The following is an 18481-nucleotide window of genomic DNA, read 5'->3' on the forward strand; positions in this document are numbered from 1 at the left end:
ACGGGCGGAACAAGCAATTCCGTGTGTTCGTGGAACTTTTACATGCTCACTGAGATCTTTTACCATTTTGCTGAGCTTTGCGTAGCGCGACCACCCACCCCTACGTGGCAGGAGGCCTGTGTAAGTCAAACAGCCTCGGCTGCCACTAACATAATAAGCACACGGATACACCCAGATAGAGAGTGGAAATGGCGTCGAGCACGTGCGCCCGACCCTTTTTATTGGTAGGGTCACATGTCCTGTGACGCCTCTGCTGCATGGGTTTGGTGTGGGTGTAAAGCAGCCATTAGGCAGTGGCTGTGGCATGCTGACAACTAGACCTGTGATCAGGAGATCACTACAGGGAAGACCTGGTACATGCAGAGTGGGCTGGCTGAAACGCGCATCGTTCACGACTTTACCAATATGGCAGTTTGAATCCACACACCCACCAAGATAGCTACACGATGGGTGCGCAACTCCACTTTTTTCTACCCCCTAAAAAAAAAAAATAATAATATTTAAGAAGAAATTATATTATTTTAATACCAAACAAAAAAATTACAAAACAATTTTTTAGATATTAAAGTTACAAAATATCACAAAAAAAATCAAAATCACTGAAAAAAACAGTGGTTTAATGAACATTATAATTCAAAATTACCATTTAAAAAACCTTTGAAATTCACGGAAAAAAACGTAGGTTTCAGGCACGTTATAGTTAGAAATTAGCATTTAAAAAAACCTTTGAAATTCACAGAACAAAATATAGGTTTCAGGCACGTTATAGTTAGTTGGACATTTCAGTCGTACAAAACTAGAGAATTTCCCCTGTTATAGTTAGTTCAGCTAACTTCAACTCACGCCCCTGCAATAAACTGCTGATGACGTTGCATATTACATCATTCATGACACGGTCAGTGACATCACTGATGACAGAACTGATGACATCTCAAATGACATCACTGATGACATCATCATGTGATCAAGGCCAACTGAAGGCCGAAACGTATCACGGTGGACACGAAGGGTATCTAATAAACTAAAACTTCGCACTGGCTTTTGGGTCTGCTTTCGTCTGTTGTGCTGCGGGATTGCAGTAGCGAAGGCTTTCGCATATATATATATATATATATATATATATATATATATATATATATATATATATATATATATATATTCACTTAAAAAACCATAGGTTTCACACATGTTATAGTTAGGTGGACATTTCACTCGTAAAAAACCAATGAAAGTCCCCCGTTATAGTTAGTTCAGATAACTATAACTCGCGCGCCCGCAATCCACTGCTCATGACGTCACATATTACATCACTCATGACATGGTCAGTGACATAACTCATGACATCACTGATGACATCATCCTTGTGATAGAGTGGCGGTCGCGCGAGTTATAGTTATCTGAACTAACTATAACGGGGGAATTTCATTAGTTTTTTACAAGTGAAATGTCCACCTAACTATAACGTGTGAAACCTATGGTTTTTAAAGTGAATTTGCAAGGTTTTTTAAATGCTAATTCCTAACTATAACGTGTGTGAAACCTATGGTTTTTTAAGTGAATTTGTACAGTTTTTTAAATGCTAAGTTATGTATGTATTATTATATATTTTTTTTAAGGTTTTTCACCGTGCGCGCACCGTGTGCACACCCCGCGATTTTTTTAAAAAAAATAAAATGTTTTTTTCACCCTTCGGGGTCCTTCAGGGACCCCCTGACAAAGGCTAGGGGGTCAGGAACTCTCTACCCTTCCCCCTTTTCACGTTCGCCACCTCTCTTTTTCAGTGTCGCACCCAAAACAAACAAAATGGCGGACAACACTTCCTGATTTCGACTGATTCGAATGTTGACTGACATGTAACCACTAATCAGAATTACGCTCGCGCACGGCACGGTGCGCGCACGGTGCGCGCATATAGATATTTATGTACTTTTAACTGCAATTTTGTCAGGAACTACTGTACAGATTGACTCCATATATGCAAAAGGCACATGCCTGACCTGAGGACTACCTCTCTGCCAAATTTCAAGTAATTCTGTTCAGCTGTTCGGGCTGTACCTTTGACTAAAGGTCCTATGGAAAATAACATGGGGAAAACGTGTTTTGGGACCCCCCTTTTTTCTCGGCCCCCGCTTGACGAATCACCCCGAGACTTTCAGGGTAGGAGTTGAGCAGAGCGCCCCATTAGTTTTGAAAATTTCGCGAGGATTCATCAACCGGCGCCAAAGTTATTCAAAATAGAATTTTCAGATTTCCTATGGAAACACGGTCCTAACTATAACTATCTACTGGCGACCGCCAGTAGATAATATATATATATATATATATATATATATACATATACATATGTATATATATCACTAATTTAAAACATCAAAAAACATTTTATAATTAATTAAAACATTAAACTAATAGGAAATAATTAAACTTAAATTTCCCAATTCCATCAGTGAAGCAGCAGGGAAAGTGTTGGATAGTGGAGGAATAAAATTTACATTTCCAACTCCAGTGAGTGCAACAGTAGGGAAAGTGTTGGATAGCGAAGGGGTAAAAAATACTATTCCCACTCCAGTGAGAGCAACAGTAGGGAAAGTGTTGGGTAGCGGAGGGGAAAAAATGGCTATTCCCACTCCAAAGAATGCAACAGTAGGGAAATTGTTGGATAGCGGAGGAGTAGAAATTACTATGCCCACTCCAAAGAGTACAACAGTAGGGGAAGTGTTGGATAGCCGAGGGGTAAAAATTACAACTCCCACTCCAGTGAGTGCAACAGTAGGGAAGTGCTTCATAGCAGAGAGGTAGAAATTACTATTCCCACTCCAGTGAGTGCAACATTAGGGGAAGTGTTGGATATTGAAGAGACACAATTACTATTCACACTCAAACAGTTAAAACTAAAATAAAAAACAATAACAATTATAAAAAATCATAACAATCAATACACAATATTTTGAAAAGTAAAATCAAATATAAAAAATATATAAAAAGAAAATATATTATAATATTAATTACATATAAAAACCTACAAATAATATATAATATTAATCCAAAATTTCCAAATAAACGCACTCTCAAAGTCTTGAATAGCAAAGCAGGAAGCTCTTTATTGCTCGTTACACGTTTCAGCAAAAAGTTGTCTTGATCAAGACAAGAGTGCGTTTATTTGGAAATTTTGGATTATTATTAATTGCCGGTTTTGGGCTAACAGTGGGCTCGTTCCCGAAATGACCCATCTCTTTGGATTATAAATAATATATACTATAAAATAATAAATACAAAAGTCTTTTAAACTAGAAAATATTTACAAACAAATAAATTAATTAATACATAAATGTATTTATTGTGTTTCCCACCCTATAAAACCACACCAATAACAATACACTTCAACATTTGTATTTACAGTTTTTTCCATAATTAACATGATTAATAATCAATTAAACCAATTATTAATAATAAAACACTAAGGGCCTTATGTAGGTAGCCTAACATTTACCACTTCATAAATACCGAATTTTACCGATTCGGTATTTATGAAGTGGTAAATGCTATGTAGGTAATCATTCAGTAAATATTACCGAATCGGAATTGGTCGGTAATTTAGAATCGGTATTTACAGATTCGGTAATGGTAACTGGCTTCCTATTGATTCCTATGGGCCAGGAGGCCCATAGGAATCAATGGGAAGCCAGTTACCATTACCGAATCGGTAAATACCGATTCGGTAATGGGGGGAGCACAATCAAGGGTGGCAGGGTGTCACAGTGACACCCTGTTGCACCCCTGATTCCTGCATGTGTGCACATGCGGCGCACATACATGCCCTAAGGGCATGTATGTCTGCCACATTGCACACTTCACTGTGCACAAAAATGCTTTTTCACAGCTAATCATGGTAAATAACGAATCCCCACACCAACGACACACTACCCCTACATCTCATTTCAGGATTCGGTATTTACCGTATTGGTAAAATTACCGATTCGGTAATTTTACCGATTCGGTAAATTACCGAATCCTGAAATGAGCCCCCTACATACCAAAAGCCTAAATACCGGTCGGTAGCGGTATATTTACCGAAAATCGGCCGTTACCGACCGGTATTAGGCTTCCTACATATGGCCCTAAATAACAATTAGCTACACACACTTTAACACTATGATATCCACATCACATACATAAATTAAACTCTAAAATAATAAAACACAGTTAAAACATATTTTTAAAAACTATTAATATTAACAACTAATATTATTCATAAAAATGTACTTAATACCCAGACTTTACCCCTTTAAAAGTAAAAATAACAAACAAAAAATAAACAATTACCCAAAATAAATATCAAATAATTAACGTTAATTGACAACTATATATTAATTAATTAAATACAAATTACTTCCCACCCTTTACTCCTATAAACACCAAAACACGCACCTACAATAATTACACAATTACCATAATTTAATACCAATTAATTAATTAAAATTCATTAACATCAATTATTAATTCATCAATTTCAAATAAATTACTTCAAACCCTGAACACCTATAAACACCACAACACACACCTAAAATAATTACACAAGTGCCATAATTAATTACCAATTAATTAATTAAAATAAATTAACAACCAATTATAAATGAATTAAGAATGAATTACTTTACACATTTTACACTATAACAATTCTCAATTAAACAAATAATAACAAATAAAAAATAATCAGTACATTTAAGATAATTAAATTACTTCCCAACCTATTCCCTTATAAACCCACAACCCGCTACGCAACTAAAAACGCAAAATTCTAATAAAAAAATAATAACTACTAAAAATTTAACACATATATATAAAATACAAACAATTCTTATACAAAAAACGTACATTTAAAATATATACTAAAATACATAACATTAATAAACAAACAATATTTTTAACAATAATATTTTTGCAAGTTATATTAAACTGTTCGATATTTTTAAAATCGATATTACTTACCTTAAGTCGATATTCTTGACCACGATATTCTTGCCATCAATATACTAAACCAAGATATTTACAACTCGATAGTTGTGGAACTTGATAATTTTTATTCGATATTCTGTCTCTGCACCATGACGACCTGCTGTCTAGAAGAAATACCTAAAGAAAATGGAGTGCTGATGTAACATCAGCTACGGTCTCCTGCCGCATTAGGCTTGGAAAGACTCCAGTGGTGGAGCATCACTGTGAAAGAAGGGACATCCAGTGAACATTATGGAAAGCACTGTGTGAGCGTGAATGGATGGATAAGAAGACCAGAGAAAGAGCTGATATGGAAGTGATACTGTCTCCATTTCCAACATTTTGGGAATTGCACACAACTTCACACAGCATGAGGTTGAGGTTCTGTAGCGATCCGAACCTGTGAATTCGGTATCGTAGTACTGACACGATTTCGGTACCAATGAACCGCAAACGATCCATTACATGCATGACAGTGTTTTCGCTGCGCAACTAGCATGAATTCACTGAGAAATAGGGCATTTTGTTGTAAATTCATGGCATCCATTTTAGTTACGGCATCCATTTTGTTTCTTGCTCTCACATAGTCAATGAACGGACAATGACCCCGGCAGAGTCACCTTGTTAAAGACACGTAAGCTCGAGTCCGATAAAGGCTGACGCTGCATGACTAGGCAGAATCAAGCTGCCTCCCTTGCCTGAGGCCAGTCCTGCTATACTGGTTCTCGTGTCCGTTGTCCTGACTGAAAGGCCGAAGACGGTAGCCATGCCCGTTTATGATCCATAAACACCTCTTATCCTACTTTTCAATCCCTTGCACCTGGCTCTGCTCCTCTCCTTCTGGGCTTTTACAATGGGGAGGTTACGATTTTTATGATGGGGAGGATCGGGCAAAGAATGGAAAACTGTCGAGGGGACCTGATCGAATACCGAAAACCTACGACTAATTATTGTTTGATGTCTATTTACTGTTTGTTTGGGATACCGGGTTGGGCATGAGAAATATTCGTGTAATGTTGCCTAAAGACATTTTGCGTGTATTTAAAGAACAACCCACTTAATGCAATTTGAACAGTCTCGTAGACTCTGCCTCTGTGTGGTTCCTATGATTTCTGTGTCCCTGCAGTAAATAAACCTTGGTCTTTGAAGCCACCATCGAGAAGCCCGTGTCTCTGTTTATTTGTGCACCGGGACAGGAGGAACTCAGGGGTCTTCGGGTGTTGTTTCCCTGACACCTCTGGACTCTTAAAAGTCCAGAACCTCAAATTGGCGCCCATAGTGGGGCGACGTCATCCGGTACCGGTCCAAAGCCTGAAAAGTTCGAGAAGTTTCGTGTGAAGATTCCGGAGGGAGGTACCCCGCTTCATTGATCCCTGCATGTCGTAAAAGTGGCCCGACGATTTCTTCCACGAGGGTTCCCGTTCCCAGACGGCTACAGAGGACCGCTGCCCTGACTGTCGCCCTGTCTTGGACCCGAGGTGCAGACCTTAGTACGGCGAGACGTAGACGGGTTCTCCTTGGTGACGTCTTCCACATTTCAGTTAAGTATTAAGTGGGTTACGCTCAGTTTAGTTGTTCCTTGTTGCTCTGGTTTGATTAGTAGATTATCATTGGTTGCTCTTGTTTAGATAATCTTTGTTTTGGTATTAGTTCATTTGGTAGGCCTAAAGTTCTCTGCGCATTTTGGTTGGAATTTGTCTTTGTTTGTCATGACTACCAGTAGTAATTGTTTCTTGTCCTGGTTACGTTGCAACGGGGATTCCCGGTTGGAGGATTCGTGTTCGGTTCCTCCGATTGGAACTCCTACATATGAGCTCTATTGTAAACACGGTGTGGGTCCTATTACGTACAATGAAGTATGGGTCCGTTATACCAGAAAAGATGGTGTCCTTAGTTGGCCACCGCATGGTAGCTTCGAAACGGAAATACTAGACAATCTAGAAATGAAGTTGTTCAAGAGAAAAGCCCGGCCGGCAATGTTTGATTCCTTTTGCGTATGGCGCAAAGAAGCCAAACAGAGAGAAATTAGGAAGACGAAGAAAGAACAGAAAGAGAAAGGGTTGACTTTAATGGAGTCTGCTAGGCAGCTGCATGTCAACGAGACTGAGAAAGCAATAGAGATGGCGAATAGAAAATATAATTTAGCAATTGATAAATGTTACCCTGCATTGCCATCTAGTCCTACTAAGCCGATGGAGGATCATGAGAAGGATCCTCTGTTGTCTTACCTGTTGAATTCACCTCCACCGTATGCACAGGGTATTACAGTACCACAGTTACTACCTGTTGTACAGCCAGCTGCTGGTCAGCCTGGAATAGTTGCTCCACTTCCTTTGATTGCAGATCCTGCCCTTCCCGTGGTTAATGTTCCTTCGGCACCCCCTCTTCCTGGGTCGCCTGTTCCGCCTTTGCCTGTCATTTCGCAAACTACTTCACCTGCTACTCCCACCCTTACTATTTCATCTGCTTCAGCTGCCCTACTCCCGAACCCTGTGAACATTCTGACTCCGCTTTCCGTTCGTCGGAAAAAAAACGACTCTGTAACTAATATCTTAACTCCTCTCTACAGGTCTTTAATTGGGACCCCCGTTTCTGACTCTATACAGAGACGTAGCCAGCTTCCTGGTCCTCAGGAACGAGACATGTTAGATTCGACAGCTCTTAGGTGGATGTCGAAAGCTATGAAGTATGATGCACGAAGAGTGTTAGACACCTTTATGCAATGGAATGAACCTACTCAACGTTATGTTTTTGACGTGATGTGTTCTCTTGTGCGTGAAGAATGGGAAGATGATGACTTAGATTCCGTCCCCCCTGATCTAATAAATATTCAGCAGAAATTCGCCACCGGAATGGTGATAGGTTCAGAGGTAAGGGGAGCGATAGAACTGATTTTAGCTTATAGGGACGATTCCCCTCTTCGAGCGACAAGAGACCCTGATGGTTCACCGATTACTACTAGGAAAAAACAAGGTCAATATCCGATGAGGGAAGTTCCACCCATATGGCGTGATGCAGTTCAAGCTGATGGGGCTAATAATATTTTAGCTGCCCCAGCACATTTCTAGAGGGTGTGGATACACATCCCTTGGAAGCGGGCAGAAGTGTTAGCCGTAAAACAAGCGTTGCCAGACCCACGTAAGAATCCTGCTGGTTGTTACAAAGAGTTAACGCAGACAGTTCAAGCGTGCATCATGAATTTGGCAGACATTGAAATGTTATTTGGTAATGTAGTGCCACAGCCTATATGGGCCAAGATCCGACAAGAGAACCACCCAGTCGCCTTAGGAGGTGATTGGGCAGCTATTGTAGCAGCAGATGCACAACAAGTTGGCGGTGCTAAACCTGAACCTCTGATTGTTGCCTTACCTGGCAGAATAATTAATCTGATGAAAACGCTGATGCCAGCGTTACGAGTCAATTGGGATAAACTATCGGCATGCAAACAAAAGAAGGACGAAAGCGTCTCTGACTTTTTCACTAGATTTGAAGAGACCTTCGTAGACCACAGTGGGCAAGATATGAGTACTGAGGGAGGCCAGAGATTGTTTGTCGACAAGTTCGTGTTTAATTTATTACCTGAGCTTAGTAACAAGTTAAAGGATTCTGAAAGTGCATGGGCAGTGTCGACGACAGCACAGATACTTGCAACTGCTCAGTATTACGAGAATAGAGAGAAAGAAGAGAAGGAAAAGTCAGAAAAGAAAACAAAAGATTTAAAGACTAAAGTTCTTTTGCAACAGGCGTATCCGCCTCGTTCGAATCAGTCAGATTCACAGCAGCGACCCCAGTTTCAGCAACAGCCACAATTCCAGCAAGGAACGTCCCAAAGATTTAATTATGGTTTTCCCCGACAACAGTTAGCATGGAATCAGTGTGCCTATTGTAAAAAGGAGGGTCATTATAAGAATGAGTGTCCAATACTGCACGCACAGACTAGTGGTGTCCCAGCTCAGAGAGGTACTGTTGGATCTATGCAAACTCCTAGAGGTAGAGGACGTGGTACTATGACACCACAGGCCGATCGCCTACCGAATTATTTTGATCAGCGAAATGTACAATCTGCGCAACCAGGCAGATCTCCTCAGTATCATGTTGAAGATTATTATGATCATAATGAAGAGATTCAGAGAAGCGAGCACTAGGACAGCCACAGGCAAAGAGAGGGAGTAATATCAGTTCCAGTTGATCAGAGTGGACCTTATGTCGCAGTAGTTACCTCAGGCGTGGTCGAACCGTTTCTGTTGGATACTGGTGCGGCAAAAAGTTCAATTATGCATGCGAAACTCCCTGGCGCACCTTTGTCTGGCTTAACGAACACTTCAGTAGGTTTTTCAGGTGCCCCTGTTCACAATCCCGTTTCTAGTCCTATGCCAATATCTGTTGGGCCATGCGAACTGGAAGCGCCCCTTATTCTAACAACCGGTTGTAATGAGAATCTACTTGGTTTAGATCTGTTGAAACGCCTGCATGCGACACTGTATTGTTCTCCTTCGGGAGTACAGCTCACATTAGGCAAAAGAGTCATCTCTCCAATGTATATGTCGATGGATAAGCTCCCACCGGAGCTGCGTTCTCTCCCTGATACTCTTTGGGCAACTGGTCCTAACGATGTAGGCCTCTTGGAAATTCCCCCTTATGTGGTAAGTCTGAAAGCAAATGTTAAATTCCCACGAATTCCACAGTATCGGATTTCGAATGAAGGTGAACGAGCACTCTTGCTGATTGTGAAAGACTTAATACAAAAAGATGTGATTGAGGAAACTAGAGGAAATGTCTGCAATAGTCCTGTTTTGCCGATTTTGAAACGTACTGACCCATCCAAACCTCCAATCTACAGATTTGTGATTGACCTCAGAGAGGTTAACAAAATAGTGATTCCGCAGTTTCCTGCGGTACCAGATATCACTGCATTATTGACGTTGATTCCTGCCTCAGCCTCATGGTTTACAGTGATCGATTTGAAAAATGCCTTTTTCAGCATTCCGATAGCCGAGGAAAGTAGAGACATTTTTGGTTTCTCCCTAGGAGGTCGCAGTTTCAGATTCAAACGCGCTCCACAAGGTTATTGTGAGAGCCCTTCAATCTACAGCCAAGCATTGAAGAGTCAATTAGATGCTCTTGTACTTCCTCCTGGTGTTGCTCTGATCCAATACGTAGACGATCTTTTACTAGCCGCTGATGACAAGGAAACTTGCAAAGCAGCTACAATTTCTTTATTACGTCATTTGTCAGACTTACATCACAAGGTGTCACCTTCTAAACTGCAATATTGTTGCCAAGAAGTGACCTACTTAGGTCATCTTTTGTCAAAGGAGGGAAGAAGGTTGACCCCAGAGAGAATCAAAGCAATTTCACAGATGACTGTACCAAGCACACAGAGAGAAGTACGTGCGTTTTTGGGTATTACGTCATACTGCAGGCAATGGATCCCAAATTTTTCTCTCATGGCAAAACCATTGGTAGCCCTGACTGGAAAAGGTGTTCCGAGCCCTTTGCCATGGTCTGATGAATGCCAACAGAGCTTCTCCGACTTACGTGATGCGCTGTGTTCAGCTCCTGTGTTGGGTACTCCTGACTACAGTAAGCCATTTACTTTATATGTCCATGAAAAAGAAGGTTGTGCGTTGAGCGTATTAACGCAACAATTTGGTGACAAACAGCGGCCTTGTGCATATTTCTCATCTACATTAGATCCGGTAGCCAGAGCATTGCCAAGTTGTTTGAGAGCTACAGCAGCAGCTGCAGTGTCTATCCGACAGTCTGCTGGACTAGTCATGAACAACATGTTAGTAGTCATGGTTCCACATGCTGTGGATACACTCATGAATCGAACGAAAACTCAGCACCTCACCAGTGCTAGACTATCAGGCTATGAGCTGACGCTTTTGGCAAGTCACATTCAGATTAAACGATGCAACATATTGAATCCAGCAACGCTGTTGCTGACTACTCAGGAGTCGAGTGATTCAGAGCCCCATGACTGTTGTTTCAGAACTGAGGAAGAGACAAAAGGTAGGATTGATTTGAAAGATACTCCGTTACTAGATCCAGACGACACTTTATATGTCGATGGGTCGTGTTTTAAGTTGCAGAATGGTGATGTGACGGCTGCGTATGCAGTTACGACTTTGAGTACGATTGTTGAGACTGCAAGAGTAAGTCAGAATTCTGCCCAAGCTGCAGAATTAATTGCACTAACAAGAGCGTGTGTTTTAGCTGAGGGAAAGAGAGTGAATGTGTTTACTGATAGCCAATACGCCTTCAGCGTAGCACATAACTTTGGACGTCTCTGGAGAGAAAGAGGTTTTCTCACGTCCCATGGGACTAAGATCCAACATGGACAGTTAGTCAGTGATCTACTGGAATCCCTGACTCTACCGAATGAAGTTGCAATTGTGAAGTGCAGTGCACATCGAAAGATTACGGATGATGTTGGCCGTGGGAATGCGTTTGCTGATGAGGTCGCTAAAGAAACGGCCAAGAACATGATGAGCCGAATGTACGTTGCAACATCTGCGAGATGGATTGCTGAATCAGGAATGTGTGAGAATACGATTGAAAGTGTGAAGGCAATCCAGAATGAAGCAACCGAAAACGAGAAGAATGAATGGAAGGAGAAAACGGGTAAAATGGATTCAAGTGGATGTTGGGTTGGTTTGTCTGAGCAGCAACGTTGGATGTTACCTGATGTGTATGTACTTGCGGTAGTCACGATGGCGCATGGAGCGGCGCACATCAGTTCGAAAGGGATCTGTAAAATGTTAGCTCCAGTATGGAAGAATGATGGAATTACCAAGTGTGCGGAAAGAGTGGTGAAAAATTGCATGATATGCCTGATGCATAATCCTGGCAAGGGAACCCCAACCCCAACTGGCCATTTTGCTCCCCCTTCTTGTCCCTTTGAAGTGATTCAGTTGGATTTTATCCACATGGACAGGTGTAACAATCTCAAATACGTCCTAGTGGTAGTCTGTGCCTTTTCAAGATGGATTGAGGCATATCCGTTAAAGGATAACACTGCTATGTCCACTGCCAAAATCCTCCTCAAAGAATACTTCCCCAGGTATGGTATGCCACGGATTGTTTGGTCGGACAATGGAAGTGAGTTTGTAGGGAAAGTTATGAAGAGTGTGTGTACGGGTTTGGGTATTTCCCAAAAATTTCACAGTGCGAATCACCCACAGTCAGCGGGCTTGGTTGAAGGGTACAATGGCACCCTGAAGCTGAAACTTGCTAAAATTCAAGCTTCCACTGGTCTCTCTTGGCCAGACGCATTGCCTTTAGCTCTACTGTCCACCAGAGCGACTGTACACTCTCGAGTAGGGCTTAGCCCATATGAGATGGTGTTCGGCCGCCCTGCTAATGTTTGGGGAGTCCCTAGGCCAAAGGAATTCAAACAGATTGAATACCCAATGTTGATTGATTATCTTTATGATCTGACTGCTAAATTAAGCCTTATTCATCAACAGGTATTCGAATCCTTGCCTAAACTGCCGGAGAGTCCAGGCCACACGTTGAAACCAGGCGACCAAGTTGTAGTACGGAATTTTGAACGTACTCGGAACCTCCAGCCAAGATTCGTGGGTCCGTTCCAGGTACTCCTCACAACAAGAACTGCTGTACGCCTAGCTGGAAGGAAAAATTGGGTGCACGCTAGCCATACGAAGCGTGTCCCTCTCCCACTCCCCTATGACAACTGGGTTAGACAGGGATTTGGTGTATCCGAGACAGAACCTGTTCCTAGGCAAATCCCTTTCAGTGATGCAGAGTACATAACGGACCACCCACGAACTGAAACACAGAACTTTGACACCCCAGCAGGGACCGCTCCTTTGAATCTTGAACCGAGTATTGTACAAAGTGAACATTTGTCACCTGTGGAGTCCAACATTTCCGCACCTATAGACCAGCTATTTCAAGACCAGACAAGACCCGGAAAGTACAGATATAATCTACGTTCTCATGTTATGAACTAATGACATTGCATAATTACCTTTCTGTTTGAAAACTGTTTTGATCGTATTGCACTCCATTCAGTCAGGAAGTTTGCTCAAATTTTTATCTTTTATCTCTCGCCTTACCATCTGGGTTACCGTAGGGTCGTAACGTGTGCCTTGTTTTAATTTGCAGGGAATCAGACACAAGGTCGGTTTCTTCTGTCTATCCTGGGAACTCCCAGGGTAAACAGAGGCAAGTTTTTCACAGGTACAAACCATCCGTTGCGAACGGTTGTAGAAGATGGAGCTTCCTGAACTGCGACGGGTTAATGTCATAAATGTGCACAAGACAAAACTATATGACATATTATACAGTAAATGTTTTCTAATACAATGTACTCTGACACTCCTAATTGTTTTAATAACTTTGGTAGGCGGAATTATTTTTGGTATTCAATTGATCTTTACACCTGTTACATCTACAGTATCTCCTCATGTTCCTTTTTCTCCAACTGTTGTTTCACTTCATTCTTTCCATCCTTTTCCTGCCCACGAGCAAGCTCGACGCTCTGAGTTTATAAATAACACTTTCATTCAGCTCTTGCACCAACATCAACTAGTGGTTAACACAACAAACTGCTGGGTGTGTGGCTTGATACCCCATACCATGGACAAGGGTATTCCTTATCTGGTTCTGCCCTTTAGTTATAATGGATCATTCTGGGCATTTCAGACCATGTTCGCTTATGCCCTAGAAACCTATCCTCCACGACCTCCGCGTTCCACTCGGTATAACTCTGCTAATAGAGCCTTGGTAAAAGGAATCACTGACATGGTTAGAGATGTCAATAATACTCCATTCATTCCCAAGGATGAATTACGAGTTTACATGGGTTGGAATGTTACGGAATATGGCATTACTCTGGGTGAGAACAAACGTAAAAGCTCGACTCCGATCTGGGTCGTACCCCACCAAGGTCAGGTCTGTTTGCAAGGAAATGGGAGGAATCCGAAAGCTCGACTAGGGAAGAGTGACTGTATCGAAACATATGTTTTCCCGTCACAGTCTTCCCCTGCATTCTTAGCTGCTAAGGGTACCTATTTTGTTTGCCAAGACAGAGCATACACATGGCTGCCTGCTGACTTCTCAGGCTCATGTTATATCGCTCAGCTATTACCTCCGACATACACTGCTGCACCGGACTATCACAAAACTAGAGTTGTGAGAGGTGTTTTCAGTAAAGAAGATACTGCTGGCCAAGAAGCAGGAGACTTCTTCAAAGGTTTCCTTCCGTTCTGGGGGCCTATGGCCAACAGTAGAAACTTACGTCAACTAACACGGGTGGTTGAATCCACTATCACCGAAACTGCGGGTGCCCTTAGTAACCTGACAGCTGAGCTTCAAGCGGATCGCCTCATGGCGTTACAGAACCGTATGGTTCTTGATGTTTTACTTGCAGATCGAGGTGGAGTATGTAAGATGATCCAATCGAGTTGCTGTGTTTTTATCCCAGATAATGCGCCAACAGTATACAAGGCCATCTCTAAGTTACATAAGATTTCTGACTCTATTCATGTAGAGGAAGGTGACTGGTCATTAATGGGATGGTTCTGGAGCCTGTTGTCTGCGTGGGGATGGAAGGTTCTGATAGTCACTGGTGTTGCGTTGGTATTTTTATTTTCGTGCTGTCTCATTGTTCAGTGTGGTCCTGCCTTATGTAATCTCTGCATTTCTACATGCGTAAGAAGACCACCTGTTTTTAGAGATAAGCCACGAGATAGAGTAAAGCTTCAACAACATATCAGTGACTTGATGAACATAGAAATGGACTCTGACATAGAGTGAGTTATTGCCTATGTAAGGGCAAAAGGACGGTCTGAGGTTCTGTAGCGATCCGAACCTGTGAATTCGGTATCGTAGTACTGACACGATTTCGGTACCAATGAACCGCAAACGATCCATTACATGCATGACAGTGTTTTCGCTGTGCAACTAGCATGAATTCACTGAGAAATAGGGCATTTTGATGTAAAGTCATGGCATCCATTTTAGTTACGGCATCCATTTTGTTTCTTGCCCTCACATAGTCAATGAACGGACAATGACCCCGGCAGAGTCACCTTGTTAAAGACACGTAAGCTCGAGCCCGAGAAAGGCTGACGCTGCATGACTAGGCAGAATCAAGCTGCCTCCCTTGCCTGAGGCCAGTCCTGCTATACTGGTTCTCGTGTCCGTTGTCCTGACTGAAAGGCCGAAGACGGTAGCCATGCCCGTTTATGATCCATAAACACCTCTTATCCTACTTTTCAATCCCTTGCACCTGGCTCTGCTCCTCTCCTTCTGGGCTTTTACAATGGGGAGGTTACGATTTTTATGATGGGGAGGATCGGGCAAAGAATGGAAAACTGTCGAGGGGACCTGATCGAATACCGAAAACCTACGACTAATTATTGTTTGATGTCTATTTACTGTTTGTTTGGGATACCGGGTTGGGCATGAGAAATATTCGTGTAATGTTGCCTAAAGACATTTTGCGTGTATTTAAAGAACAACCCACTTAATGCAATTTGAACAGTCTCGTAGATTCTGCATCTGTGTGGTTCCTATGATTTCTGTGTCCCTGCAGTAAATAAACCTTGGTCTTTGACGCCACCATCGAGAAGCCCGTGTCTCTGTTTATTTGTGCACCGGGACAGGAGGAACTCAGGGGTCTTCGGGTGTTGTTTCCCTGACACCTCTGGACTCTTAAAAGTCCAGAACCTCAAGGTGGCATGAGTCTCCATCAGTTTAGATGAGTGTTGAAAGCTTTGGAAGAGAGACGGTACAGGTGAATTGCAGTAACTAGAGGGAAATTGGGCCTGGGTAAGCACAGTACTGGAGGGCAAGAGTTCTATAAGAGTCAGTTCCAAGGTGTGAGGGTCACCACACATGCTCTCAAATTGTTACTACATATCCACCTCCTGAGTGCTGCATAATCCCCATTCCCGTTCCATGTCACCTCCTTCCTGAAAACCCACACACTCACTACTGCCAAAATTGAAAGACACCCATCAGGAGCCTACTGTCACCCTATAAAGCACCTGGATAACCGCAAGGAAGCAGCTTTACTCCCTGCCCCCTTGCGTCATGGCTTACGGAGACTCTGAGATCCTTCACCAATTTCTCTCGTGGTCGCTGGGTAATGGTTATTCCAAATCGATCATTAATTGTCTTTCTCAATGCTACTGTCTTTTCCTTACACTTGTCCATGTCAGATTACACACTAGAATGCCATTCCCATTCTAAGCTTAAATTGAGTGCCCACTTCTTTTTGCATTGTCCACATCTTAGATACATGTTGTTTACTGAGCCATACCACTCACACTGATACTTTGGTAAATCCATTGGACCTTCATGTCTGCATGGATCCAAAGTGAAAACAAACAACATTACCAACAATAATAAGAAACAAATAGAAAGAAAAAAAAGCGTGGAAAACACAATCAGTGACATCTAACCCATATGCAATTCCCTCATGAAATACTGAATGGTGTTGTTTACATTTAACTGCTGAGCCTGACTGAGCAGAAATGAACGCTCTTTAAATTATTTTTCGTTTCCCTGCTATGCTTATCCTATTTTTCTCATAGATCTTCTGCCTTCATTTTTTTGCAAGAGTCTACTGATATTTCAAAACTATCTTTTATCTATTTGCACACTGCTTACCGAGGACAGTAATGAAAAATACCACTATAACCACTACTCCCACTCCTCTATATTGCATGCAAATATATTAGTATATGACAAGCTTGCTAGGTATATGGGGCCATTGCATATTCTTCGAGCTGAAAATATTGTAGTTCTTTCACATTGTGTAGCCTCTTTATATCTCTAGACAGAGGTGGGTGAGCCAAGAAATTAACAGGGAGAGCCGAGCAGAGCCAAGACAAGGATCTGGCTTGGCTCTTATAGCCTGTGCACGACCAGAGACCTGAAAATGGTTGCTATGAAAATCATGCAACAAACATCACATAAAATATGATAAAACCTCTTCAAAATAAAAAAAAGCCTTTCTCTAACATGTGGAAGCTATTACATTATTGTGTCACATTATAGCACTGGACTGAGAAATAAAAGTGATAGTTTTCAAACATGAACTTAGAACCATTCCTGACCCCATCCCCACAAAGAGGACAGTGCCATTAATGAACAAAGAGGCAAGACAGTTGTCATGAGAACCCTATATTTGGTCCAAATTATTATCGACAATAGAGCAACATTATAGTCTAATAAATCAAACACAAAAGGATTTTGTACAGCTGATAGTCGCAACTCATGTATTTGAAAGTGCTTTCATACGTGTGTCTGATGAAAAGGTTTTTGTTGTAATAAAATCTTTGCCTAATATCACACAATTTAAGGTACGAAATATTCAGCTTTTCTGGTTTCACTATGCACAAACAAGCCACTAAATTGGTACCTATTTATCTTTTTTATGTTAATGCTTTGTTTTTACCTCTTTGTGCATTTTCTGCATCTTTTATATTGCACGAGCTAGACACAAAGGTATTGGAGTGCTTTACATGAACACCACATACATTACACAAGGGCACTTTATAGGCCTGATTTATTTTTGGCAGATGGAATGTTCTCCGCTAGCTTGTGAGAGAAATTAGGGCCTCATTACGATGGTGGGCAGATCGCAGCGGGGACTGGGAACGTACGCCTGTAAGGTGGCAGTCCTGCAACCCCGATTACGATGCGACCGCCACCGTGGCAGTCGCATCACCCATACTTTGCATTGTGGCGGGGATGCGTTCTGCACCCACTGCCACAATGCAAATACGAGGCACTTTCACATCCCTGCACTACGTGGCAGGCACCATGCGGTGCCTGCCACATGGTGCAGGGATATGCAGGGAGCACCGTAGGTGCCCCGCAGTGCACTTGTCCAAAGCCCAGGGATGAAGGGGGGTCGACTACGGGCCCCTGAATCCTTTCCTGCCTTTATTTTCGTGGCTGGTTGCCAGCCGCGAAAAGACCGGTGGAAAGGGATATCGTAATCCTTACGGCGATGCCTGCAAGGCACCCCCGCAATGTTGGCCTATGCTTTTGTTCTGCAAGGCGGTCGGAAAAGGACTGCCTTGCCGAACTGTGGCGGGTGCTCTTTGCGACAACCACGCAGCCGCATCGATACCCCGGCCAAACGTAATGTAGCGAGGGGAAAATAGCCGCTCGATGGCACCGTTCGAGGGACCGCCACCGCATGTCTGTTGGTGGCGGACCCTCCACCATCATAATGACCCCCTTAATGTCTACCAGGCCATTGGTACTTCTACCGCCAAATTTAAAAATGACTGCTACGTTTGTGGTAATTTGAAAAGCATTGCTAGGAACTGAAATCACAGCGGTTCCTACAATGCTTTTTTTTAAGTTTGATGCACAGCTTTGTCAACATGACAGACATCCATCAAACGTATTTTTTTTTTTAAACTGAAATGCGATTTTCATATTGGAAATGAAAAAATGTCCCCCTTACCATGGAAGTTATCTCCCATGGTGAAGA

The sequence above is a fragment of the Triturus cristatus genome, chromosome 2_2 (assembly GCF_964204655.1).
Source record: "Triturus cristatus chromosome 2_2, aTriCri1.1, whole genome shotgun sequence".
Lineage (NCBI taxonomy): Eukaryota > Metazoa > Chordata > Amphibia > Caudata > Salamandridae > Triturus > Triturus cristatus.